The 26242-nt window shown below is 42.5% G+C and overlaps 1 protein-coding gene across 4 annotated transcripts in view; it reads right to left on the bottom strand.

Annotated features, from left to right (window-relative positions):
- EMC2 (ER membrane protein complex subunit 2) overlaps window positions 1-26242 on the bottom strand; it is a 359544-nt gene that overhangs the window by 265939 nt on the left and 67363 nt on the right. For 3 of the 4 annotated variants that reach the window (XR_013814944.1, XR_013814945.1, XR_013814946.1), the window contains exon 12: window positions 3771-3855. The exons of the other annotated variant lie outside the window; for it this stretch is intronic. The gene's annotated coding sequence lies outside the window, so the exon portion shown is untranslated. The remainder of the gene's footprint in view (window positions 1-3770; window positions 3856-26242) is intronic. 4 annotated transcript variants of the gene reach the window in all.

Genomic DNA, 26242 nt, shown 5'->3' with positions numbered 1-26242 from the left:
TGTCTGTCTCACAGCCCACAAAGAAATCCATAGGAAAATATGAGAGATGTGTTTGGAATATTAGTTCACAAATCTGCCTGCCTTTCATAGCACTGGTGGGAGTTTGGATTCAAGAACAATGTGAAACCACAGAGTACCTATAGCTTATAAATAGTCATCACTTTGCTTGGTTGGTTCCTGCTAACCCTGAACTCCAGTTTTGTGAAATCTAATAAATATTATGGAATCGACTAATATTTTGTGTTAGTATATCTTAGGTAGAGTAATCTGAGAGCAATGACTCTTACAATGACTTAGAGTTTTCATTTGGCCACATTTTATTATTTTAAGTAGCGAATATGTATTGAAGTATACGTAATAATATTGTACAATGCTAAGTATATGGCAGCTGCTCAGTGGAATACTGATCAGTTGACCAATATCTCAGAGTGTTAATGATATTTAATTTTTTTATTGAATTTTTTCGAGTGACATTGGTTTGCAAAACAATACAGGTTTCAAGTGTACAACTCAATAAAACATCATCTGCACACTGCATCATGTGCCAATTGCCCCAAGCAAAGTCTCTTTCCATCCCCATTTTCCCCTTCTTTGCCCACCTACACCTATCCCCCCATCACACTTTCCCTCTGGCTATCAACACACTTTTCCCTGTGCCTATGTGTTATATTTGTATATATGTATATATTTGTTTGTTTGTTGCTTAATTCCTTTACCTTCTTTGATCCAGCTGTCATTCAACAGAATGACATACATCTGTTCCATGTGTCCATGCCTCTGTTTCTATTTTGTTTATCAATTTATTTTGTTCATTAGATTCCACATATAAGTAAGATCATGTGGTATTTGTCTTTCTCTGACTGGCTTATTTCACTTAGTATAATATTCTCCAAGTCCAACCATGCTGTTGCAAGAGTAAGATTTTCTCCTTTTTTACAGCTAAGTAGTATTCCATTGTGTAAATGTACCACAACTTTTCTATCCATTCACCTACTGATGGGCTCATGGGCTGTTTCCAGTCCTTGGCTATTGTAAGTAACACTGCAATGAATATAGGGGTGCATATATTCTTTTGAATTCGTGTTTTAGGTTTCTTCATATATATTCCCAGAAGTGGAATCACTGGGTCAAAGGTAGTTTCATTTTTAACTTGTTGAGGAAACACCATACTATTTTCAACCCTGACTGCACCAAACCACATTCCCCCCAACAGTACATGAGGGTTCCCTTTTCTCCACATCCTCACCAGCACTTGTTTGTTGATTTATTGTTGGTAACCATTCTGACAGGTGTGAGGTGAAATCTCAGTGTGGTCTTAATTTGTATCTCTCTGATGATTAGTGATGTTGAGCATTTTTTCATATGTCTATTTTCCTTTAAAAAGACAGAGTTTAGCTAATAAATTTCTGTGTTTCTTTTTATACTTTCAAATGACTGACTTTTAAATTCAAAACAACTTGTAGCCAAAATATCTACGTATCCATTTTTAAAAGGCAATTAAGAGCACAGAAAATGTCAGGGGTAATAAACTTTAAAGAAAAAAAGCCATTGTTTGTGGGGGTTTTTTAAATCAGATATGCTGAAACTCTTTAATAAAATATCTTTTTAGATAATTTTGAAATAGTTACAAATGATAAAGAGAGTTAGATAAGGCTGCTTAATTCAATTCCTACATAATGGAAGGGCCCACTTTCACAAAATAAAATAATATAACCTTGCACTGATATGGCAAATACATTCTAAGATGATCCCAATAAGTCAGTGGTCGGCAAACTGCGGCTCGCGAGCCACATGCGGCTCTTTGGCCCCTTCAGTGTGGCTCTTCCACAAAATACCACGTGCGGGCGCACACGTACAGTGCGACTGAAACTTCGTGGCCCATGTGCAGAAGTCGGTTTTCGGCCTGGGCGAGTCTATTTTGAAGTGGCATTAGAACACTCAAGGGGCCAAAGAGCCGCATGTGGCTCACGAGCCATGGTTTGCCGACCAATGCAATAAGTCATTGCCTTGCATAATCCTTGCCCCTTCAGCATGGGAGGCATCTGTAACTTGCTTCTAACCAACAAAAATGGCACAAGTAATAGGATGTCATTCCCTTGATTTGGTTATGTTATATAGCAATGGTAATGGATTATTGTTATTCCCATGATTACATTATGTTGTTGTGTTAGATTTCTAGGGCTGCCATAACAAAGTTCCACAAATTTGGTGGCTTAAAACAACAGAAGTTCATTCTCTCACAGTTTGGGAGGCTAGAAGTCTGCAAGCAAGGTGTCTGAAGGCTATGCCCTCTCTGAAGGCTCTAAGGGAGGAATCTTTCCTTGCCTCTTCTAGCTTCTGGTGGTTGCCACAAATCCTTAGTGTCCCTTTGCTTGTAGCAGCCTAACTCCAATCTCAGGCTCTGTTGTCATATCCCTCTCTTCCCTCTGTGTGCCTGGGTGCCTCTATTTTCTTATAAGGACACAAGTGATTCGATTAGGGCCTACTCTACTCTAGTATGAACTCAACTTAACTTGACTAGTTACATAGGCAAAGATCGCTTTGCTAAATATGGTCATATTGTGAGTTTCCAGATAGGCATGAATTTGGGGGACACTATTAAACCCAGTACAATTATATATGACTTTATCTTAGCAGACCGGAGGGAGGACCATTTCATGTTGGATTGAGTAATAAGCTCCAGGTTTTGAGAGGGCTTATGAGGAAGCCATAGAGCAAAAAATTGCAGGCAACCTCTAGGAGCTGAGAGCCACCTACTCCTGGCTGACAGCCAACAAGAAAATAGTGGCCTCCATTTTACAAGCTCAAGGAAATGAATTCTGCCCATGACCAGAGCTTGGAAGAAGACCAAGCCCCAGAAGTGAGTGCAGCCCACTGACACTTTGATTGCAACCTTGTGAGACTCTGAGCAGAAGACCCAGCTAAACCATGCTCAGACCCCTAACCTATGCAAACCATGAGGTAATAAATGTGTATTGTTCTAAGCCGCAACATTTGTGGTAATTTCTTACATAGCAAAAGAAAACTAATATAAATGGCGTAGTGTTTTAAGGGGTTCAATCACTGTACCTCATTTATACCTCCCAAAGCTTCATCCAAAGGCATTTCTTTCAGTTCTGAGTTATGTATACCACCAGCATTTCACTGTATTCACATGGATCATTGGGAATTACATATAGAAAATAAGTGTGCTTAGTAAAAAAAAATCACAGAATTTTACTACTCGGAAGAACCTCAGAGATCATATATTTCAATCTTCTCATCATACAAATGAAGAAAGTGAGCGCCAGACATGGAAATTAATTCTTGATCACCAAGGTACCAAGTAGAAAAGGCAAACATGGATCCACAGGTCTCCTGGGATCCAGTCCAAGATTATTTTCAATATTCTAGATCATCACCAACTCACTGGGATCCTTTAAGATCCCTAATATCAAATAACAAAAGAGCTAAAAAATAAATCATGAACTTTTAGAAAATGTACATGTCTTATAGCTTAATAAATGTCAGCATTCATAACTAGCTCTAAGTAGCTTCTTCTAGAAAAGTGGCAGTCACATGATGTCACTCAGTAAGTACAGGGTGGGGCATGCACAATTGTAAGCCTACTTTTGTCCCACCCAGTATTAGATGAAAATTAATATCATGTTTTATGTACTATCACTGTTATAAAACATAAAAGACATGAGCCTATCCCCACATGTGTTGATCTGAAGACAGCACAGCCCTGTCTGCAAAAGCCACAGCTGCCAAGCTGATGTCAGACCCACCTGAGTTTGAATGCAAGCTCTCACATTTATTCATGTGTAAACTTGGGAAATTTTCTCAGACTCTCTCAGTTGTCAGTTTCCTCATCTGCAAAATGAAGGTAAGAACAATGACCTCCCAGTGTTGGTTTTAGATTCAAACAAAATAAGTGCAAAATGCTTGGCACTGACAGGGTGCTTCAAGAAATGTCATTCTACTACCCTTTGTTGATGAGTGTTTTAAAAAATAAAGAGCAGTTTTCCACTTCAGATATTTCTTTGAATTATAATCTATTTCAGAGGCATTTAATGTCAATATACTTTTAATTCTACATTAAGAAACATTTTCTTTGAAAACAATATTCTGTTGGAAGGATTTACTCTTCTTTGGTCTAACCACCCATCTCTCATCCCCTCAACAAGCTCAATAGAAAATAAAGGTTTAAAAAAATGTAGAGAAAAAAAAATTTCATTTGACTAGGCCTGAATTCATTGACACTTAGGAACCACAGACAGACAAAAGGCAACAGTTTGAAGATTTTTAAATTAGTCATTGATTAGGACTTTACATAATTTAGAGGTAGTAATCCAAAACCTGCTTCAAATTAGATGAGAGCAGAAAAGTGATGTGGAAGTAGTTACTGTTAAACTGGAATTCTTCTGATTGCACTATTTATCAGGTAGTATTACAGATAATTAAATAGAACTATGAGTAACATGAAAGATTATAGTTATGGTTCATTTTTGCACGGGTCTGTTGAGACTTGGAAATTACATGCAGGCAGAGTTGGAAAACTTCCAACATGGACCATAGTGAATTAGGCAACAGCTGGTGAAGAAGGTTTAGTTTAGGCACTGTCCTGACAGCTGGAGAAAAAGTTATATGTGGTCCATACTAAACTTCACATTAAAAATTAGCAGTAAAATAATTACAAGTTAATTAAAAATGTACTGTCTTGATTTCAAAGCTTAAACAATCTTCCTTGGGGCCAGTTTAAAACCATTTTAAAGTTCTTTAATCTCGGCTCAAGAGAATTTATTTTCTAGCAGGTGTGCCTTAAAGCTAAAAATGTAGACATGACTTAAAATCATTTCCATGAGTTTCAAGCACTTCCACATGTTTAAAAAAAAAGTCATTTCAATATTGCTTGAAACCCACAAAAGGTCATAGGGAGAGGAAGCTGTGAAAAACTTAATCCTGCAAATCTCATGACACATGGCATGATGCAATGGGGTTTAGAGCCAGAAGGCTTGGGTTCAAGCCTCTGCTCTGCTAATTACTAAGTAGGAGGTTTGGGGAAGAATGCATGTCCTTTTCAAATCTTAGTATTCTCATCCAACTTGGGAATGATAACACCTACCTTCCAACTATTGTGAGAAGTAAGGGACCCATATATAGTACCTAGTTTGTGGTTCCCAAACTGCACGGAGGCACTCCAGGACACTGAAGTATGCTCAGGGTGCTATGGGCTATTTCAAATTTTCAAGGGAAATACAGAAATATTTAAAATCTGTCAGCCACTGTGTGAACTACTAGCTCAAAGTGGTTCACAGTTTCAACATTAGATCATATTACATTCCTCTCAGTGATGGTATATCTTTGTGAAGCTGGGTTTTGGTGGTTGCTAGACAAAAAAGGATATAGGAGTGAAAATCAATGTAGAACAGGAAAAGAAGGTAGTGATGCCAATCTGATTGCAATGTCTGAGAGGTGTGTGGTGCCCAAGAGGCCCACACTTCTTTTCAGTAAGTAACTGTGGTTAAAACGAAAATAATTTTTTTCTTTCAACTAGGTATAGTTTTTTCTTAAAAAGCTACCAAGTTGTTATAAATATGTTTTCAATTGTTTGGGCCTAACCACTCAATTAACAATATAGTTAGTTAGTTATTTTGGCCTAGGGATCCATACAAAAAATACTGAGATACTGAAGGTGTCATAAATGGAAAATATTAGAGAACTTCTGTAGTCGGTACCAATAAATTCATTTCCTCTCAGACTTGATATTCTTTCACATGATTGAACTCTTTCTCTCAAAATTTAAATAAAATTAGTTCTGTTGTCATTAGTAATGCTCACCACTATTCTCAGATTTTGCAATTTGATGGGGCCATATGATTTATCTTTAACCAGTGGGATTTGAAGAGGTTATGAACTCTCCATTCACTCTTCTCCTGTTGAGGCATCTTACTCAGTTGAAAAGACAACAGAGACTCAAGGTGTAAGTAGTTTTTTCTCAAGTTACTGTAGGAAGAAAAGTTTTCCTGGAGAGTCAACCTGGACTCACTGAGTCAAGCCAATGAGATTTGGTGGCTTGACTAATACTCAAACTTGTTTCTATTACCCTCTCCACCATTCTCCTAAATATGGTTTTCTTACTCTTTTTGTGACTAATTCTAAAAGATAATTAGGTAATAACTGGTGCTGCAGAAAATGTGGCCGGGATAATAGAAGCCCGGATGGTGGAATACTCAAAGAATAGTAGTTATCAACAGTATCGACTAAAACAGCCTGATCATGGAGTGATGCCCCAGATCACAAATTAAAGTAAAAAACACATTCATTCAATCAATGTCAAGCTGTGGTTTATAACATCTTAAGGGTTAAAAAGAAAATTGCAAACATTTAAACAGAATGATTACATTTAGGTATAAGGACATATACAGAAAGATAAAGCTACTTTTATGTAACATGTTGGAACCATAGATGTTCAGTGTATTTTCTGTATTCTTGGGACTTTGGCTTTATATCACAAATGGGGAAGCAATTCAAATATTAAATATTTCCAGAGAAGAAGTGATCATTCCCAGTAGTTATAGAATGAGAGTAGTAGGAGGAGGCTCTGAGAGTAAAATTTAAATAAGTCACTCAATACCTCAGGTATTATAAAGAAGAAGTGGACTAGGAAGGAAGTCAGGAAAAGAAGAACTGCATTCATTGATTCATCAATGTTTACCAAATATCTTAATGTGTATTCCATAAATGCTACCAGGTAACTGGGACTTGGAATCTGATTCCAAAGGCTATTAATCTAGCAAGGAGATAGACTTGGAAAGGCATAATCACAAAATAATGTGTCCATTACTAGTTTTTTTTTAAATGCTCCGGAAGATCACAGATTTACAAGAATAAGTTTGCCTACAAGAATCAGTGATGTCTGTATCAAAGAGGTAAGATTTAAGCTGGATCTTAAAAGATGAATAGAATGTATTTAGAATTGTAAAGTTTTGAGATTTTAGCCTATTAACAAACTCTCATGCAACAATTTCATGGATGCTGGCAGAAAACATAAAATTCCTCAATCAAACCGAAAGGGCTTTAACTCAGAGCCATACGTAGTCATAGCCAGAACATTAGCATTTTCCTATACCAGTTTCCTGAGTCCCAATTCCCATGGATGACCCAAAAGGGGCAAGTAACACTTGCATGCATAGTGGGTTGTATTGCAGGGGAGAAACCCTGAGCTTAGGGTGGCCAATTGCTTTTTTATAATGGGCAATAAACATGCCTACCCTTTGCTCTAGAGCAGTGGTTCTCAACCTTTCTAATGCTTCGACCCTTTAATACAGTTCCTCATGTTGTGGTGACCCCCAACCATAAAATTATTTTCGTTGCTACTTCATAACTGTAATTTTGCTACTGTTTGTGAATGAATCGTAATGTAAATATCTGTGTTTTCCGATGGTCTTAGGCTCTACAGCAGCGGTTCTCAATCTGTGGGTTGCGACCCACAGGTTGAGAACCGCTAGCAGGGTCGCCTAAGACCATCGGAAAACACAGATATTTACATTACGATTCATAACAGTAGCAAAATTACAGTTATGGAGTAGCAACAAAAATAATTTTATGGTTGGGGGTCACCACAACATGAGGAACTGTACTAAAGGGTCGCAGCATTAGAAAGGTTGAGAATCACTGCTCTAGAGGAAGACACTATCTCTGTCTTCTAAGGATGCTTGTCATACAAATATCCTGGAAAAGATAATCCAGAACACTGGCAGTGAGTGCCTCTGCTCACGAAAAGTACAGAAATGTAAGAGATCCACAGAGAATTATCTCCCAATAATCAGGAGTTCACCAGGACGGTAGAGCATGATATCTTAGCAGAATGTATAACATATGTGACTAGCCGGAGTACAGGATACCTTTCAAAGAATGAAGCAATGGGAGGAGTAGGCAGGGGGTAGTGTGTGTTAGGAAGAAAAAATAAATCCATAGAATTACATTAGAATTAGATTATTGAGTAAAGAAAAAAAAATATAAAATGTTAACCTGTGTTCACCAATAGTTATTCAGTGTTAGCCTCTTGGTAGGAACTCCTTATATTAATTGAATGAATGAATGAATTACCTGCTTTGTCTTGTAAACATAGGGAGCTACCATAATTTCAAATGAAGAGGCAAATGATCATATCCAGTAGCAGTGTGACAAAAGCATTACTGTTGAAATAGAAAAATTTAGGCTATAGTTAGCCTTTTGCAATAAAATAGGTTAGGGGAGGTAAAGGAGAAGCACTGAGTACTGAGAGGAGTTGTTGAATTAATTTAGAAAGACCAACCAAAGAACTGGCAGTCCACTGGATGTGCAAGTGAGAGTCCAAGAATAAACATGAGTTGTATAGTGGGTTTAGGAGGAGAGGATTGTTGAATAAGCGGCGATGTCACTAACTGTGATAGGAAATGCAAGAGAAGATGCAAGTAGGAAATACAAAGAACTTGATGTTGGGCTTGTTTCATTTACATCTTAAGAAGATACATTTAGGTAGAAGGACTGGAAGGCTTTCTGAAGCTCCAGAGAGAGAATGACCTGGCAGGAAGTGGTAGGCACTGAGATAATAGCTAAAGACAAAAGAGGGAAAGAAATAACCCAATGACAAATAGAGAGAGAGAGAGAAAAGGCTTGCTTCCATATGGGAAGTGCCATCATTATTTCCCAAAAGAAGTATGTGTGGGAAAAGAGAGGAAACTGGTGAGAATAATTGGAGGGGGAAATACTGAAAGAGGTGGAGAGGGAATCAAGAGGATGATACCAAAGACAGTTTCAAAAGGGAAAGTCAAAGGGGGAGTCAAATTGGAGGGGAGCTAAAAAGTACCCATTGGATTTAGCTTTTGAATCATCGAAGATTTCAGGAAAATGTAAGGGTAGATGGTAGATTATATAATGAAGCCAGCTTCTTATTTCAGAGGAGAGGGGAGTGGTAGGTTCAATCAAGTTGGCATCAGCTTACCTGGTGTGATAAACTGTGGGGGTGAGGGGGAGCACTTTTCCAAATATACGCCTTAAAAAGAACATTCTCTCAGAAACCAAGATGGCGACATAAGGTAAACACCTAATTGTTGCCTGCCACAACAATTTTGAAACTACAACTGGAAAACAGAGCGCACACCATCCAGAACCACCGGAAAGCTGGCAGAGTGGAAAACCTACAACTAGAGAAAAAAAGAGAGGGGGACGCTGAGCCTCAGGAGCTGTGGAGGTGCGGAGATCTGTGAGTGCGGAAAGGGCGGGCTGCTGAATACGCAGCAGGCTTGCTCGCAGCGCACGGAGAGGGAGGGCAGCAGACGCTGCGTGGCTAGCTTTCTCATTTGGGAGAAAAACAAAACCTCCCGACTGCACTGAAATCCAGCTGCGGTCGGGGAGAAACTGGTCTATTTGGCAGCGGGCGAGGCTCGAAAGCTGCCTTCTCTCAGAGGCACGCAGCCATTGATTAGGGCACGGAGAAACCAGCCCTCTTAGGGCGGCGCGGACGGAAACCAAGTTTGTCTGCACCATTCTGAGACTCCGCCCCATCCAAGCTGAGCACAGCCCTCCCAGTGACTGGATTTCTCGTTCGGGAGAAAAACAAAACCTCTGGTCTGCACTGAAATCCAGCCCCAGCTGGGGAGAAACTGGTCTTTTAGGCAGCGGGAGAGGCTCGAAAGCTGCCTTCTCTCAGAGGCATGCAGCCATTAATTCGGGCACGGAGAAACCGCCCCTCTTAGGGCGGAGCAGACGGGAAACCAAAGCTTGTCTGCGCCACCCTGAGACTCCGCCCCATCCAAGCTGAGCACAGAAGCTCTCCCAGCGGAGACACTGCTGATCCTCACAGCCAACTGGCTTGGAGATCAACTCCCGCCAGTGATACCAACAATCCCAACCACTCTGAACTCCAGTTTCTGGGGTCACGCGGGGGACCCAAACGCCTACGGGACTCTCGGCCATCGGTCGGAGAGAAGAGTGACTTTTCTGTTGGTGTGGACGACACCAGATTTCAACCACTCTCATAAGGGACACATTCAAGAGGCAGACTCAGTGAGCACCAAAGCCCTACTGTGTCTCCAGCACAGCAATTCTTCCGTTATAGACACAGCAGGCCCTCACAACCAATTGGACCGGAGGTCAATTCCTCCCAGTGTACCAATAGCAATCAGGGCTTTTAACTACACCAAGACTTTCCACTCAGCCCACAAAGGGGAGTACCAAGAGCGACCACCTAGGGTGATTGGGGAAGCTGAGCTACCGGCCCCTATAGGTCACCAACCACACAAAGCCACTCCATCAACACAGGGAGGCAGCCAAAATGTGGAGACATCGAAGTATGTCACAAGTAGGAAAGATAGATGAAAGCAAACTAATGGACGACACAGTGTTCAGAACCATATTTATAAGGTTACTCAAGAATCTTCTAAAAACCGCTGAGAAACTTGAAGAGACCTTCAAGGACCTAAATGAGAATACCAAAAGAATGGAAAAGGACCAGTCAGAAATTATGCATACACTGTCTAAAATAAAGAATATACAGAGTAGACCACCGCACCCGAAGAGTCAAACCAAAGATCTGGAATATGAGGAAGAAAAAAACACCCAACCAGAGAGGCGGAAAGAAAGAAGAATCCAAAAGTGTGAGGATAGCATAAGGAGCCTCCAAGTTGACTTTAAGCATACCAACATCCGAATTTTTGGTGCCAGAAGAGAGAGAGCAAGATACTGAAAACCTATTTGAAGAAATAATGACAGAAAACTTCCCCCACCTGGTGAAAGAAATAGACTTACAGGTTCAAGAAGCGCACAGAACCCCAAACAAGAGGAATCCAAAGAGGACCACACCAAGACACATCATAATTAAAATGCCAAGGGCAAGAGACAAAGAGAGAATCTTACAAGCAGCAAGAGAAAAACAGTTACCTACAAGGGAGCACCCATACGACTGTCAGCTGATTTCTCAACAGAAACTATGCAGGCCAGATGGGAATGGCAAGAAATATTCAAAGTGATGAAGAGCAAGAACCTACAACCAAGACTACTCTACCCAGCAAAGTTATCATTCAGAATTGAAGGGCAGATAAAGAGCTTTAAAGATAAGAAAAAGCTAAAGGAGTTCATCACCACCAAACCAGTATTATATGAAATGCTGAAAGGTATTCTTTAAAAAGAGGAAAAAGAAGAAAAAAGTAAAGATAAAAATTATGAACAACAAATACATATCCATCAATAAGTGAATCTAAAAATCAAGTGAATTAAAAATCTGAGGGACAGAATAAACTGGTGAACATAATAGAATCAGAGGCATAGAATGGGAGTGGATTAATAATTCTCAGGGGGAAAGGGGTGTCTGTGGGGGGGGGGGGGTATGGGAAGAGACTGGACAAAAATCATACACCTATGGATAAGGACAACGGGGGGGGGAGGGAACCGGGTGATGGGGAGATATGGGGGGAAAAAAGGAGAAACAATTGTAATAATCTGAACAATAAAGATTTATTTTAAAAAAAAAAAGAACATTCTCAATGGCACCCATAAGTCATCATCTAAAGTCTCCTCCACTTTACATTGCTACTTTGAGTCATGAAGTTTTTTCCCCTTTCAAAGATCCCCTAATAAAATGAAGTTGCTCCTGAAAAAAAGTAATAGTTTAAACTCTTCTTCTGAAGTGTTAGTTCACACTGATTTAACAGAGAAAATGTTCTTAGCAAATGAGACACCACAGTGGTCTTAGTATTCTAGAAGTAGAATAATGGAGAAAGAGGCCTATTAAATGGGGACCTGTGAGGTCCCAAAAAATCAAGGTACCTATTGGATGATTTGGTTAGAGTCTGGCTAGGCTGTCTTTTTGCTGGCTGGCTCTGCCAAACATTTTATTTTTATTTTTTTACTATTTGAGAACACAGGACAGTTGAGAAAATATAAGTGTGCAGTAGAAGTGAATTTATCTTAAAGCACACAGTAGCTGGTGGAAAGTTACCGAGGTGTTAATAGTTGCTGTTGCTACCCAGACTATCAATTAAGATTTTAAGCTACTGCACTCACTTTAATTAAATCAAGCATGCTTTTCTGGCACTAACCAGGAGTATTTGGATCATCTGCAGAGCAAGGCAGATCCATAACAAGAGTCTTCAATCTATTAACAGCTGCTTTCCAGGTTACTGAATTAACCAGGCATTTACTGAGCATTTCCTATGTAGCATGATAGAGTCTGAAGTAACAAAAAGATGAATGGGAGTTGGGTATTACTTTAATTCAAAGGTAAGCTTTCGGCTTGTAATGAGGAATTGTATTAAACACAAATAGGATGTTTCCAAGTTGGCCATAATGTTCATCTCAGAAACATAAACACTGCTGTGGGTGGGGGGGAGGAGGGGAAACTCCCTCGCAACCAGCACATTCAAGATCATCTCCACTAACAAGTGTAGGGAGAGAAGTACATGAGTGTGGAGACCTTGCATACAACTCATAGGCAGTTCCTGGGTTATCAACTCAAATATCCATCAATAGGGAATTATTCAATAAACTACTATAATATTGCCCCATGAGATAATATTATATGGCCATTAAAATTAATGTATAATATATAAGAATAGTAAACAGCAAAATAAGTTCACAATAATATCTATAATTGATATTCTAAAAATATATGAAGCTATAGTATATATATATATATGTATATATGTATACACACACATATATATACACATACATATATATACATATATATATGTATGTGTGTGTATATATATATATATATATATATATATATATATATATATATATAACAAAGACCTGAAGGACCATAATAGTCAGAGTTGTCATTAACCTGGTCTAATGCTAACTGGTTTTAATCTACTCTTGGCTTCTAATAATCCTACTTCTTCTAGACTGCATCAATATCATTTCAAATGCAAATCCTATCATGCCATTTCCAGTTAAAAATATTTAAAAATGTTCCTTCCACTTTTAGGATATAAAAGTGGTTTTCTCTCTCTCTCTATCACCTCTTGCCACTCTCCTCTAGGTCTCTCTGAACGCCACTGTCTGCACTTCTAACAACTGCACCCCACAATTCAGTTCAAGCAGACACTATTCTTATCCTTCTCGAACTAAGCATTGTTTTCATCCTCCCTGATCTGTACAGTATAAGAGGCCTTAACAGCCCATTCCTAAAGAGGAATTTATATTTCCTATCACACCAAGAAACAGGCAAAAGGGTTTTCAATCAGCCCTGAAGCAAGATCTTGGCTAGAGAATAAACAAAAATGCACAAAGGCAGTTGGCCTCTCTCTGAAGGGTTTCTCTGGCAAGCTGTTGAGCTTAGCAGAAGAACAAGACCAGGGCTGCCACCATTTGGGTATAGAAAGTGGAGAACCTACCTTTTTGTCTCTGTCTCTGAATCGTGATCATAGAAGAATGTTGATTTATTAGCAACACTCACATCCTTCATCATCACATCTACTGCACACACCAACTATGTGTCTTTAGAAAATTCATTTAACCTCTCAATACCTCATTTTTTTGATGCCGTGTAATGGGAGTTGAACTCAGTCATATATCCATTTCTACATTTTGTTCTGGTAGCTGTAACTCTAAGACTTGCTGGCATTAATGTTCACCTTACCTTGGTTTTACCTGCATACAAAATTGGACTTCAAGGGCACACATTGATTTGCCCTGCTCTTGTAAAGCCCTAGAAATGGGTTTGACCAATAGATGCCACAAAGAAAAGATTGCTACGAGAAATAGACAGTGCATGGCATTAGCAGACAAAGCAAATCATTTAGCCAAATACATTTAAATCCATAGGCCAAACCTGGGCAGCCCAAATGTTTCATGAATTTCAGTGGCTGAGTGACTCTCTGAATTTGTATGGTGTGTGTATGTGTGTGACCTTCTTGCAAAGGAAGCTCTCCCCACACCCCCCAAAGTGCAAACAATCTCCCTTGTGTGCCCGAGGCCTAGATTGTTCAGGGCTACCCTGAGATAAATTCGACAACAGGTTGTGGAATGGGGCACCTCTGGAGGCTGATAGGCTAATAGACCCTAATCCTCACAATGCTCCACATTAAAATTCCTTTGAAAAAGGCACTCCTAAAAGGGAAATAACATGTCCTGCAGGGAGAAACCCAGGTAGACAGTGAACTCTTTCCCTCATAATTTTTCTTACTAGTCTTTCTGATTTTACAGCATGATATGTTCTGAACCTTTTAGTAAAATGGAGGTTTCTCATTTCAGCCTAACTGCTGTTAATCTGTTCCAAATGTTAAAGTTGCAAGTAAGGTCTGGTAACCATCGCCGAATTGAGTTGATAATAGGAATAGAGCTGATCACCATCTGGTTTGGTTCAGAGTACAACTTGCTGCCTAATATTGCAGAATTTGAGTTGGAAGACCCCTGCATTTCATGAATGCCACAAAAAAAGAATTTAAAACAGCACTCCCCAATAGTCAGATGTCCTTATTTATTGCTCTATAGGTTTGCTAAATATGGAATATCACATTACTAATTTTGGCAAATTCCAGGGTACATAAACAGGCCAAAACCTCTTAACATAAATTATGCCAGAGCTGCCTAATGATAATTTGAAAAATTCATGGTGCTTGTTTTCCAGAGTTATGACAGAAAACCATTTCATAAATAAGAAACAAAATTTGAGATCGGTTTCTTGTTGCAAGTCTCCCTTACCAATGCTGCTGTTTCAGATCTATGAAAATATACTTTCTCCTACCACATTATGAATAAATTGGAAAATCTGATTTATCTAGAACTACCAGTAATTTTCTAAATGGATCCTTGACTCAAAATGAAACATTTCACAAGTCCTTTACAATTTCAAAGTTCTGTTATAAGTATTAGAATAATCCAGCAACAATCTAGCTTTATACAAAGGAAACTTTCTTCTAATTATATTAAATTATTACTAGGCATTATATTTTCTCTGAGTCCAGACAATAAAAATAATGACAAGGACCATGTCAATCTATTTCCATTTTCTTTCCAATGTTTTGAATTATGCCTGGCACATAGGTGTCTACTTACTGAACAGTGCCCAAGAGACCTCTATAGGAAAAGTAACAAGTCTTTGAATAACAACTTCCAATTTGCTTGAAATTTCTGCCCTTTAATCAGGGCATTTATAAAAGATAATCAAAGAATGTAAACTCTCCATAAACAATGCAATAGCATGCAATGCCTCGCTGGCAGGAGATCCCAATTTCCTGAACACACATTGCTCATTTATTTAGGGAAAGCATGTCCCAAATCACACAAGCAAGACAAAGACACAGCCCTCCTTGACAGACTTATTTCTTTATATTATAAGTAGAGTATATCTCCAGGCACTCCCTCTACTGTAAGGAAACAAGATTTATTTAGATATGACTTTCTCAATTAACTATGGCTTCAGGAATTCTTTCTGAAATTTTTGCCCTAGTCCTCCAACTTTTTAACTTTATTAATAAATATGTCATTTCATTTTGACAAGATAGACTTTCTAATATGTCCCTGTTAAATACTTCTAAATATCCACTGTTAAATACTTCTAAATATCCAGAAACCAATTCCTTTAATTAAATGACTGAATATAATCACAGATTTGCAAGACTAGAGTAGACGTCATCTAGTCCAGCTCTCTACATCCATTTGAAGGTAAAACCTTGTGAAAAAGTATCTCTCCTATTTTTTAAAGACCTCCCAAGTAGATTTTAAGAGCATCCATTGAATGACTGTCCCAGAATCCTCTTAGATTAAAGTATTTCTTTAAACCTCATTTTCCTTCTACACCTTCTGGCCTACCTATCTCCTACAAGACCAGCTCTTATTTCCTAGCCAAAGGCTAAAGTCTGTGAACTATGGACAGGCTGTTTTTTGTTTGTTTGTTTTTAACAGTATGACTTCCATAAGAGCAAAATTGGGGTGGAAGAGCAAACCTATTCCCTATTCCTTTTTTTCTCCATCCTTTTCAATCTTCCAACTTCTTTCTTTTCTGGTTCTGCACATCGTATCTCAGAAGCCTATTGTGTATTTGCTTTGTCACCCATCAGACATAACTCTGCAGAGAGAAAAAGTGCCTCTGTGGCACATTATAACTTGGGCCAATAAATCCCCACTGTATCAAGAAAATTCCTTTGTTCCGTGATGAAGGCGCCTTCTAACAGCCAAGAAAGGAAACACCAGTCCACATGTGCACCTTAAAAGAAACTTCATGTACTTTGTTTTCCCTTTCCATCTGACAGCCCTGCAATCTGGAAGCTAAACAGAAATGGGTCTGCTTAGTACTTGGAAAGGAGACAGTTTGAGAATGCCTAGTACTGTAGGCTTTCTCTCCTCCTGCCCCCCCTAACTCATACCCCTACCTGCCCGAGCATTGTGGTGGTGAAAGAAAGCACATGGAATTCCAGATAAGCAATAGGGTGATTCAATAACCTTCTATGAATTACAAACCTTCACTGTACCCAAATTACAGAACAGATTTTTAAAATTTTCTTTCAGCTCTAAAAGTCTAACAATAGATTTTTGTGAAGAAAGTCTATTTGTCCATATCATTAGAAATGGGGTATGCTGATAGGCGACTGAACGTGAAGAAGGAAGTTAAATGTATGCAACATTGAAAACACTCTGAAACTTACATTCTCCTTTTTACCCACTGCATTGGTTTGCTCTGAGTTGTAAACCACTCTGCCCATACAATTTCTACATCATCCTCAAGACCTGGTTCAAGTCTAACATTCTGCCTAAATCCTAATTGCTATAACCTCCATTAAATACTCTGTCCTCTGAATATTATACCCAAAGTCTCAACCATATGATTCTGGGTTTAATTATTCTCTATTTTTTCATGTGTTAGTCTTATCTTCTCATCGAGACTGTCAACTCCTTGACAAGCTGGATGGGAGGATAATTAAACTACTCTTAACTTTCGTGTTATTCTTTCATTCACCACATCTAACTGTGTGGCTCTGAGCAGGTATTTGAAATGAACTGTGCCTGAGTTTCCTCATCTCTAAAACAGAGGTAACAATACTAAGCTTACTTGGTTTTGAGGGTCCAGTAGATAATCAGAAATATTTGAATCAATGTTTCCTTAATAATTTAGAAAGATTTCTAAAGTATTTCAAGCTCATAATTATATTTTAAAAACTCTAGCATTTTAGACCTAAGGATAGGATAGTCAGGTGACTTAGTATAGACCCTGCTTGAGACGTTGATGATTTTTTAAAAATCTCTCTTAACAATTATACTTACTTTATCTTTGCCTATCTCAAATAAAAGAAGAGGGTCAAAGAGAGATTTACTTAAGCTTTGGTGATTGTTTCTATTACAAATAGAGTAGAATTTATCATATCTTCATTTTATGAATTGAATATGTCTGCTGAAAATTCATAAGAGGCAAAGAAGCTGTATGTAGTAGGTAGGCAAGGGTTCAGATACCTCAGGCTTTTGATACTCCATTCAAAAGAGGGGTGAGCAGTAGGATTGTAGATATCATCAAATGAACATAATTAGGGTAGGCCAAAATATCACTCATTTTAGCTGTTCTTCCTTCTGGTGTAATACAGAATACTGCCCTGGAGGTAATTCTCTAGAAAAATTTTCCTATTTTCTCTTTTGAGAGTAATAAGACAAAAGCAAATGGTAAGAAAGTTTAGTAAAAACTTGCTTACTGGTAAATGATAACAGTGAGATATAAAGAAAAAATTGACAAGCTGGAAGAGTGTTTTCTGCTTGAGTGAATGAATGATATCACTTTGTTGGTTAATGAAGATTAAAACCCTCACTGTAGCTCCTGTAGGAAGACCACAAACAACCGGGCACTTTGTTGTTACCATCCCATATAGAACATGTGGAAAGAACAACAGGTAACAAAACCAGGGACCCTTAGGATGACTCTTGAAGTACACACCACAAGATTCAATCCCCCAGGTGGTGGGACTAAGTGCTGCTGTGGTTCAGCAAGCAAATGACGAAAAAGTAGTGCAATGTGAGGAAATGACTACAGAGGAAGGAAGGATTTGTCAGCAGTGCAACTGGAAAAGTAATTCTCCAAAAAAAGGCTTGGCTTCCATGTGAATTTAGCTTGGATCTGAAAAGAGAAGTTGCCTAGGATTTTCTGAATGCTGGCATCACAGGAAAGGCATGTAGCTCCACTGGCAGTGCCAGCCTTCCTACCCACTCGTAATAGCTCAGGTTGAGGAAGATGATTCTGGAAAAGCTGTTGCTGCTCCTTTGATTTCGTACTGAATCTTGGAGTCTAGAGATTTTAAATGCATTTGGCTAAAATGAAGAGAACCCAGATCACATTACTCATGATTATCCAACTTTAGAGAAGAGGATTAAGGACAAAAGATAACCCAAAACTATGACAGGAAAAAGGTCACTCATCCTCCATACTATTGCCAAAGTGATCTTTATTTATTTTCTTTATTTTTATTTTTTTTAAATAAATCTTTATTGTTCAGATTATTACAATTGTTTCTCCTTTCCCCCCACCCCATATCTCTCCATCACCCGCTTCCCTCCCCCCGTTGTCCTTATCCATACGTGCATGATTTTTGTCCAGTCTCTTCCTATACCCCCCACACAGACACCCCTTTCCCCCTGAGAATTATCAATCCACTCCCATTCTATGCCTCTGATTCTATTATGTTCACCAGTTTATTCTGTTCCTCAGATTTTGAATTCACTTGATTTTTAGAATCACTTGTTGATAGATATGTATTTGTTGTTCATAATTAATCTTTTTTTTAATTAAGGTATTATATGTGTACATATCTTACCATTGCCCCCCCCCCACCCCACTCCCATACATGCCCTCACCCCCCAGAGTTTTGCGTCCATTGGTTATGCTTATATGCATGCATACAAGTCCTTCGGTTGATCTCTTATCTCCCCCACCTCTCCCTAACCTTCCCGCTGTAATTTGACAGTCTGATGCTTTACTGCCTCTGTATCTATCTTTTTGTTCCACAGTTTATAATATTCTAATACCCCAACTCTAAATGTGTCAGGCCTCCAGGTGTCTGGGCAGAGGGCTAAACACCAGCAGTCAACTAGGTCTGCAGACCAAAGCTTTCTCTATTTGCATGGGTAATTTACACTTCCGGAGGGGAACCTGCAACCATGGGGTGTTAATACATTAAACAATAAAACAAAAGGTGTGTTATTGTGTTATTGTCCTGCCTCTCAATCTTTGATTCCAGTTTGGGCTGGAGTCCTGTGATATCATTTTTTTTTTTTAATTTCTTTATTGATTAAGGTGTCACATATTTGTCCTCATCCCCCCATTCCCATCCCACACCCCTCCCCCTGGATGCCCCAACCCTCTGTTGAACTTAAGCATTGGTTAGGCTCATATGCATGCACACAAGACCTTTGGTTGATCTCTCCCCCCTCCCCCCACCCTCCCCTATCCTCCCTCTGAGGCCCGATAGTCCGATCGATGCCTCCTTGTCTCTGGTTCTGTTCTTGTTCATCAGTCTATGTTGTTCATCATTTCCCCTAGATGAGTGAAATCATGTGTCACTATAGATATACTTATAAGAATTGAATGTGCGACGAGCAATAATAGTTATGCTGACAGGCAAATGAATCAGTCTGTAGTGAGTTTCTTTCTGGACCAACAGTTCTTTTGAGACCCAATATCAATGTCCACCGGTTCCCTATGAGTACATGTCGGCACTGACCCCTCAGCTTTGGATGGTGGACAAATGGTGGTAATGCAGGTCCGACTCCCTCTGGTTTGGTCTCGGCTGGACCCAGGGGCACTGCTTCACCCGGATCCAGGGGCCCACGGCCTCGCCCGGACCCGGGGCCAGGCTCACCCGGCTCCAGGGGCCCGCGGCCTCGCCCGGACCCGGGGCCCAGGGCTCACCCGGCTCCAGGGGCCCGCGGCCTCGCCCCGACCCGGGGCCCAGGGCTCACCCGGCTCCAGGGGCCCGCGGCCTCGCCCCGACCCGGGGCCCAGGGCTCACCCGGCTCCAGGGGCCCGCGGCCTCGCCCCGACCCGGGGCCCAGGGCTCACCCGGCTCCAGGGGCCCGCGGCCTCGCCCCGACCCGGGGCCCAGGGCTCACCCGGCTCCAGGGGCCCGCGGCCTCGCCCCGACCCGGGGCCCAGGGCTCACCCGGCTCCAGGGGCCCGCGGCCTCGCCCCGACCCGGGGCCCAGGGCTCACCCGGCTCCAGGGGCCCGCGGCCTCGCCCCGACCCGGGGCCCAGGGCTCACCCGGCTCCAGGGGCCCGCGGCCTCGCCCCGACCCGGGGCCCAGGGCTCACCCGGCTCCAGGGGCCCGCGGCCTCGCCCCGACCCGGGGCCCAGGGCTCACCCGGCTCCAGGGGCCCGCGGCCTCGCCCCGACCCGGGGCCCAGGGCTCACCCGGCTCCAGGGGCCCGCGGCCTCGCCCCGACCCGGGGCCCAGGGCTCACCCGGCTCCAGGGGCCCGCGGCCTCGCCCCGACCCGGGGCCCAGGGCTCACCCGGCTCCAGGGGCCCGCGGCCTCGCCCCGACCCGGGGCCCAGGGCTCACCCGGCTCCAGGGGCCCGCGGCCTCGCCCCGACCCGGGGCCCAGGGCTCACCCGGCTCCAGGGGCCCGCGGCCTCGCCCCGACCCGGGGCCCAGGGCTCACCCGGCTCCAGGGGCCCGCGGCCTCGCCCCGACCCGGGGCCCAGGGCTCACCCGGCTCCAGGGGCCCGCGGCCTCGCCCGGACCCGGGGCCCAGGGCTCACCCGGCTCCAGGGGCCCGCGGCCTCGCCCGGACCCGGGGCCCAGGGCTCACCCGGCTCCAGGGGCCCGCGGCCTCGCCCGGACCCGGGGCCCAGGGCTCACCCGGCTCCAGGGGCCCGCGGCCTCGCCCCGACCCGGGGCCCAGGGCTCACCCGGCTCCAGGGGCCCGCGGCCTCGCCCCGACCCGGGGCCCAGGGCTCACCCGGCTCCAGGGGCCCGCGGCCTCGCCCGGACCCAGGATTCAGCCTCACCTGGACCCAGGGGCGCACGGCCTCGCCCGGACCCAGGATTCAGCTTCACCCGGACCCAGGGGCGCATGTCCTCGCCCGGACCCAGGGGCACGTGGCCTCACCCGGACCCGGGGCCCAGCCTCACCCTGACCCAGTTCCCAGCCTCACCCATACCCAGGGGCACGCGGCTTCACCCGGATCCGGGACCCAGCGGGGTTTCGTCTTCTTGATCCCAATTCCTGTTGGTCAATTCCCTCTCAGCAATTCCTTCGGCCATTTTCTCAGAGTTCCAGTGCAGCCACCGCAGAACTCGTTGGGCGGCGGGCTCGGCGAAGCTCCGGTGTGCCCGGTGCACGGCGGCGGGCTGGTCCGGGGTGGCTGCGTCAGCCCTTGGGTCTGCAGCGGTGGCCGGTCGCCGAGCGTGCGCACCTGGCCGCTTCCGGGGTGTTGAGATTCTTGAAGGACTCGGAGGTCAGCAAGCGCGTAGTCTCCCGCCCCATGTCTCCCAGGGGCTCGTCTGTCCGTGCTCGGCAGCGAGTGAAGCCTTCCCCTCAGCCGGAGACCGCTGGGGGAACTGCACCGAGCACGTTCCAGGCCACCATTGTGTCGCCTGAGCCGTAGTTTTTAAAGTGTGGTCTTTGGGTCACCGGCATCAGCTTCATCCCGCGTACCCCTCTCTTTTATTCTAGTTGTATAGCATCCGCTCAGTTAGCCCTCCGGTGGTTCTGGATGGTGTCTGCTCTGCTCTCCCGTTGTAGTCTCAAAACCGTTGTGGTAGGCAGCAATCAGGCTTCTGCCCTATGCCTCCATCTTGGTCCTTGTTTGTATAGTTAAGTCTTGATTGTTGTTGGTGTCACTGGGAGGAATTGTCCTCCAGGCCTATTGGCCGTGCGGACCCTCTGTGACTATAAAGGAAGAGTTGCTGTGCGGAAGACACGCCTATGTGCCGGGTCTTGGTGCAGCAAGGCTTCGGCGCTCACTGCGTCTGCCTCTTGAATGTGTCCCTTATGGGAGTGGTCGAAGTCTGGTGTCATCTCACACCGACCACTAGATGCCCTCATTTCTGGGTCTCCAATGTAGTGTAGGTCAGCTACTGCCTGTGGCCCCTCAGCAGGAATTACAGCATCCCTTATATTCGTGACCTGTTTCGGTGCCTTCCCCTTTTGGCTGCCTCCCTATCGCTCAGCTTCCCCAATCTCCCTAGGTGGTCGCTCTTGATATCCCCCTTTGTGGGCTGAGTGCAAAGTCTTGGTGTTGTTAAGCCTTGATTGCTGTTGGTACACTGGGAGGATGTGACCTCCGGCCCAATTGGCTGTGAGGATCAGCTGTGTCTATGCCGGGAGACAGCCCCATTCAACTAGACTTGCAAAATTGTAAAAGCCTCTGTGTTCAGCTTGGATGGGGCGGAGTTACAGGGCGGAGCCTACCGCCTTGGCTTCCTGTCAGCCCCGCCCTATGAGGTTCCTGTGTCCCTCCGTACTCCCAGCAAACACCTCTGAGAGAAAAGCGCCCTGGAGTTTCGCGCGCTGCCAAACAGTCTAGTCTCTCCCCCAATGAATCTGGATTCCCAGATTCTCTCCCGGAACTGGGTTTCCGTGTAGTCAGAATTGGGGCTCACCTCAGTCTGGCGCTTTTGTCTCCTTCCCTCCAGGGCGACTCAGCGGCACAGTCAACAGCCCATCCTCCGCGCACAATCCCCTGCGCGCCTCCGGTGCTCTGTTCTTCGCCGCCTCTCTGCATCTCTGCCCCACAGCCCAGTTTTCCCCAGTATGAGCCTGGCTTTCCCGGGTCTTTCCCGGAACTGGGGTTCAGTGCAGTTGGAACTAGGGATTCAAGCACAGTCCGGAGCTTTTGTCTCCTTCCCGCTAGGGCAATCCAGCGGCACAGTCAACAGACCCTCCTCTGCGCGCATTCCCGTGCGCGGCTCCGGCGCAGCTCCTCTGTGTCTCCGTCCCACAGCTCAGACTCCCCCAGCATGAGCCCGGCTTCCCAGGGTTTCGCCGGGAAATGGGGTTCAGTGCAGTCGGAGCTGGGGTTCAGCACAATCTGGCGCTTTTATCTCCTTCCCGCCAGAGAACGCCAGCCAGGCCGTCAACCGCCCCTTCCTCTCCGGCTCCGTCTTCCCCGCGCTCGCGGGCTCGTGTCTCCGCCTGTGTCTCCATACCTCAAGCTTTTATGCTTCTCTGATTTTCCTTGTGGTTTTCTTTTTCCTTCTAATTGTGGGCATTTCAGTCAGCCAGCTTTCCTGTGGTTCTGGATGATGTCCGTTTTGACTTTTAGTTGTGTTTTTGATATTGTTGTGCCCGGCTGTAGGTTAGGTGTTTAACCTATGCCGCCATCTTGGTTTCTCCCTATTTATTTTCTTTATTTTGAAATTGAAATCTAGTAAAATTTATTCGTTTGGGTCTGCAGTTACATGAGTTTTGCCAAGTGCACAGCATCATGTGACAACCAAAGTGTGGTATTGTTTTAAACCCTGCCCCCTGCTCAACAACTTCCACTGGTTCCCAATGGCTGAAAGGTTAATCTAAATTTGGTAGCATGATATGAAGGATCATCATGATTTGGTGACTGCCTATTTTTCCAACCTCAGCTCTTACCAATTTCTCTCCGATACCCTGCAGACTAGCCATACCAAAATTCTTGTACTTAACCTGAACCCACCTACTCATTTTAGGAATGTATATAAAGAAATTAACCCAATAGGTATAAAAGGCTACTTTCATGAAATTGTCTGCTGCAGCATTATTTATAACTAGGAAAACTTGTAGAAGACACTGGAGAACGTTCTTGGAACTGAGGGATGTTTGACGTGTCCATCATACAACATACTAAGCAAGGGCCACAGAACATACTCAAAATTATAGGACACCCCCCCCCCGCCCTCCCGCCCAGTAAGAAAGCGAAGGCAAGCCACAGATTGAGAGAAAATATATATTTTTTAATCCTCACCCGAGGATATTTTTCCATTGATTTTTAGAGAAAGCGGAAGGGAGAGACAGAGACAGGGAGAAACATCGATGTGAGAGAGACACATCGATGGGTTACCTCCTGCATGTGCCCTGACCAGGGCCTGATCGCCCCTAACTGCTCTCCCCTGCCAGCCTGATCGCCCCTAACCGCCTCTGCCTCGGCCCCCGCCACCGTGGCTTTGTCCAGAAGGATGTCCGGAAGTACGTCTGGTCTAATTAGCATATCACCCTTTTATTAGTATAGATAGCAAGGAGGGAGAGAAAGGATTGAGAGAAATATACAGCAATAAATAAATACTCAGGGAAGGGAATAAAAAATAATACTCGCTGGAACAATTATGTAGTTTTTTAAAATAATGGTTATAAACACTCTGTAATAGCATATGAAGTATATAAACATAATACTTTGGAAAAACAAAAAGAACAAAAAATTAAATGTTCATCAGAATTACAACTATGCAAATATGTGGTTATGGAAAAACAATTAAAAGGAAAAATGCCAAAAGAATAATAGAAATTATGTGACAATGGTATGATTGTGGGTGGCTTTTTACTTTATCTTCCAAACTTTCTGTAGCACTGCTAAATTAGTACTAAGTGTTTTTAATTTACTATTTTTTAAATTACTTTTAAGAAAGACTTTTAGCTGTCCATTTTTTGAGGTAACTAGTTCAAGAAGAAAAGAGCTTTAAACCAAGATGAAATACAAGTTGAAATATTTGCATTTTCTTTCATTCACCACTATGCTAGCCACTGTGGATATAAAGATGAATTAGATATAGTCTCTACCTTTGAAATTTTTCAAATGTATCTGGGAAAAAGTCTTTCAAATATATAGCTATGACAGTGATATGAACCCAATTATTAGTATGAATATGTAATGTGACACTTAGAAAAGAGAGTGATTAAGTCAGTTCAGCCAAGGAAATCTTCACTGAAGAGGTGGCATTTAAATAGGACTTTGAATGCCCAGCCTGTGTGGCTTAGTGGTTGATCGTCAACCCATGAACCAGGAGGTCAAAGTTCAATTCCTTCCCAGGTTGCAGGCTCGATCCCCAGAAGGGGGCATGCTGGAGGCAGCCAATCAATGATTCTCTCTCATCATTGAGGTTTCTCTCTCTCTCTCTCCTTCTCCCTTTTTCTTTTAAATCAATAAAAATATTTTTTAAATAAAAAATAAATAGGGCTTTGAAGAACAAGTAGGAGTTCATCAGGTAGAAAAGAGGAAATGTAAGCAGACAGACAAAATCTGAAAACTCATAGCATAGTAGCAATAGACATAGTGGCTGAAATGATGGGAAATAAAACTGGAAACTACCATATTGAACACTTACATTTTAAGCACTATAAATAGATTATAGCTAATTTAATCTTCACAAAATTTCTAGGAGCTGAACACAGTTATTGCTCTTATCATTACGGATTTATTGACATGGACACTATTCTTAGTAAAGTTGGGAAACCTCCCTGAGCAATCACACAGAAAATGATAAAGATGACATTTGCATCCAGGTCTGTGTATGACCCTAAAGTCCTACCTTTACCCACCAATAATTACAATACCAAGTCAAGAAAGGACCTTAATGGTCCTATCAAGAAAGTCAGACTTAATTCCATAAGAAATTCAAAAGAGTCAAAGGTTCCTAAGGTACCTTGGGAAGCTAGAGAGATTGGAAGACCAATTAGGAACATAAAGCAATCACTTAATAAAGCTCTGAATCAAGGAAATAAAAAATGGAAAAGACATTCAGATTCCAGAGGTATTTCAGAGGGAGAGCCTTAAAGACCATGAAGGGGAGAAAAAAGGTTCAAGGTTTACACTTTGGTGACTAAAAACAATAGTAAATAAATTAACCAAGAAAGAGAACACAAGTATAAGAAAAAAATTTTTTAACTGGGGCAAATTGAATTTAAGGTTTCAATAGTACATCCCTGTGGCATTTTATTAGGCAGTTAGAACCACAGTCCATGGATAGAATTATACTTTCTTCTGGTACCCTACATGTCAGATGAAATTCTACATTGGAAGATTAAGTTGCTTCCTTCCTTTATTTATTCACCTGAAATGTAGACCAATTAATATAATAATATCATTTAAGCATCTATAATTCCTGGGGCTGAATTATACCATGATGTTGAATGTTATGAAAATTATTCAGAGGAAAAGATATAAAATATGTAAAGCAATGACTTCAGATGGCATTTTAAAAGCCTATGAACTCATTGAAGAGATGAGAATAAATTTGAAATTGTTAAATAAAGTCAATAATATAATAAAGTATTAAGTCCTAAAGTTATATGCTTTAATACAAAATATTATCAAAACTAATG

The sequence above is a fragment of the Cnephaeus nilssonii genome (genome assembly GCF_951640355.1).
Source record: "Cnephaeus nilssonii genome assembly, chromosome: 18".
In the NCBI taxonomy this organism is placed as follows: domain Eukaryota; kingdom Metazoa; phylum Chordata; class Mammalia; order Chiroptera; family Vespertilionidae; genus Cnephaeus; species Cnephaeus nilssonii.
Note: the sequence above shows the minus strand (reverse complement) of the source record. Positions and strands in the feature narration are given on the sequence as shown.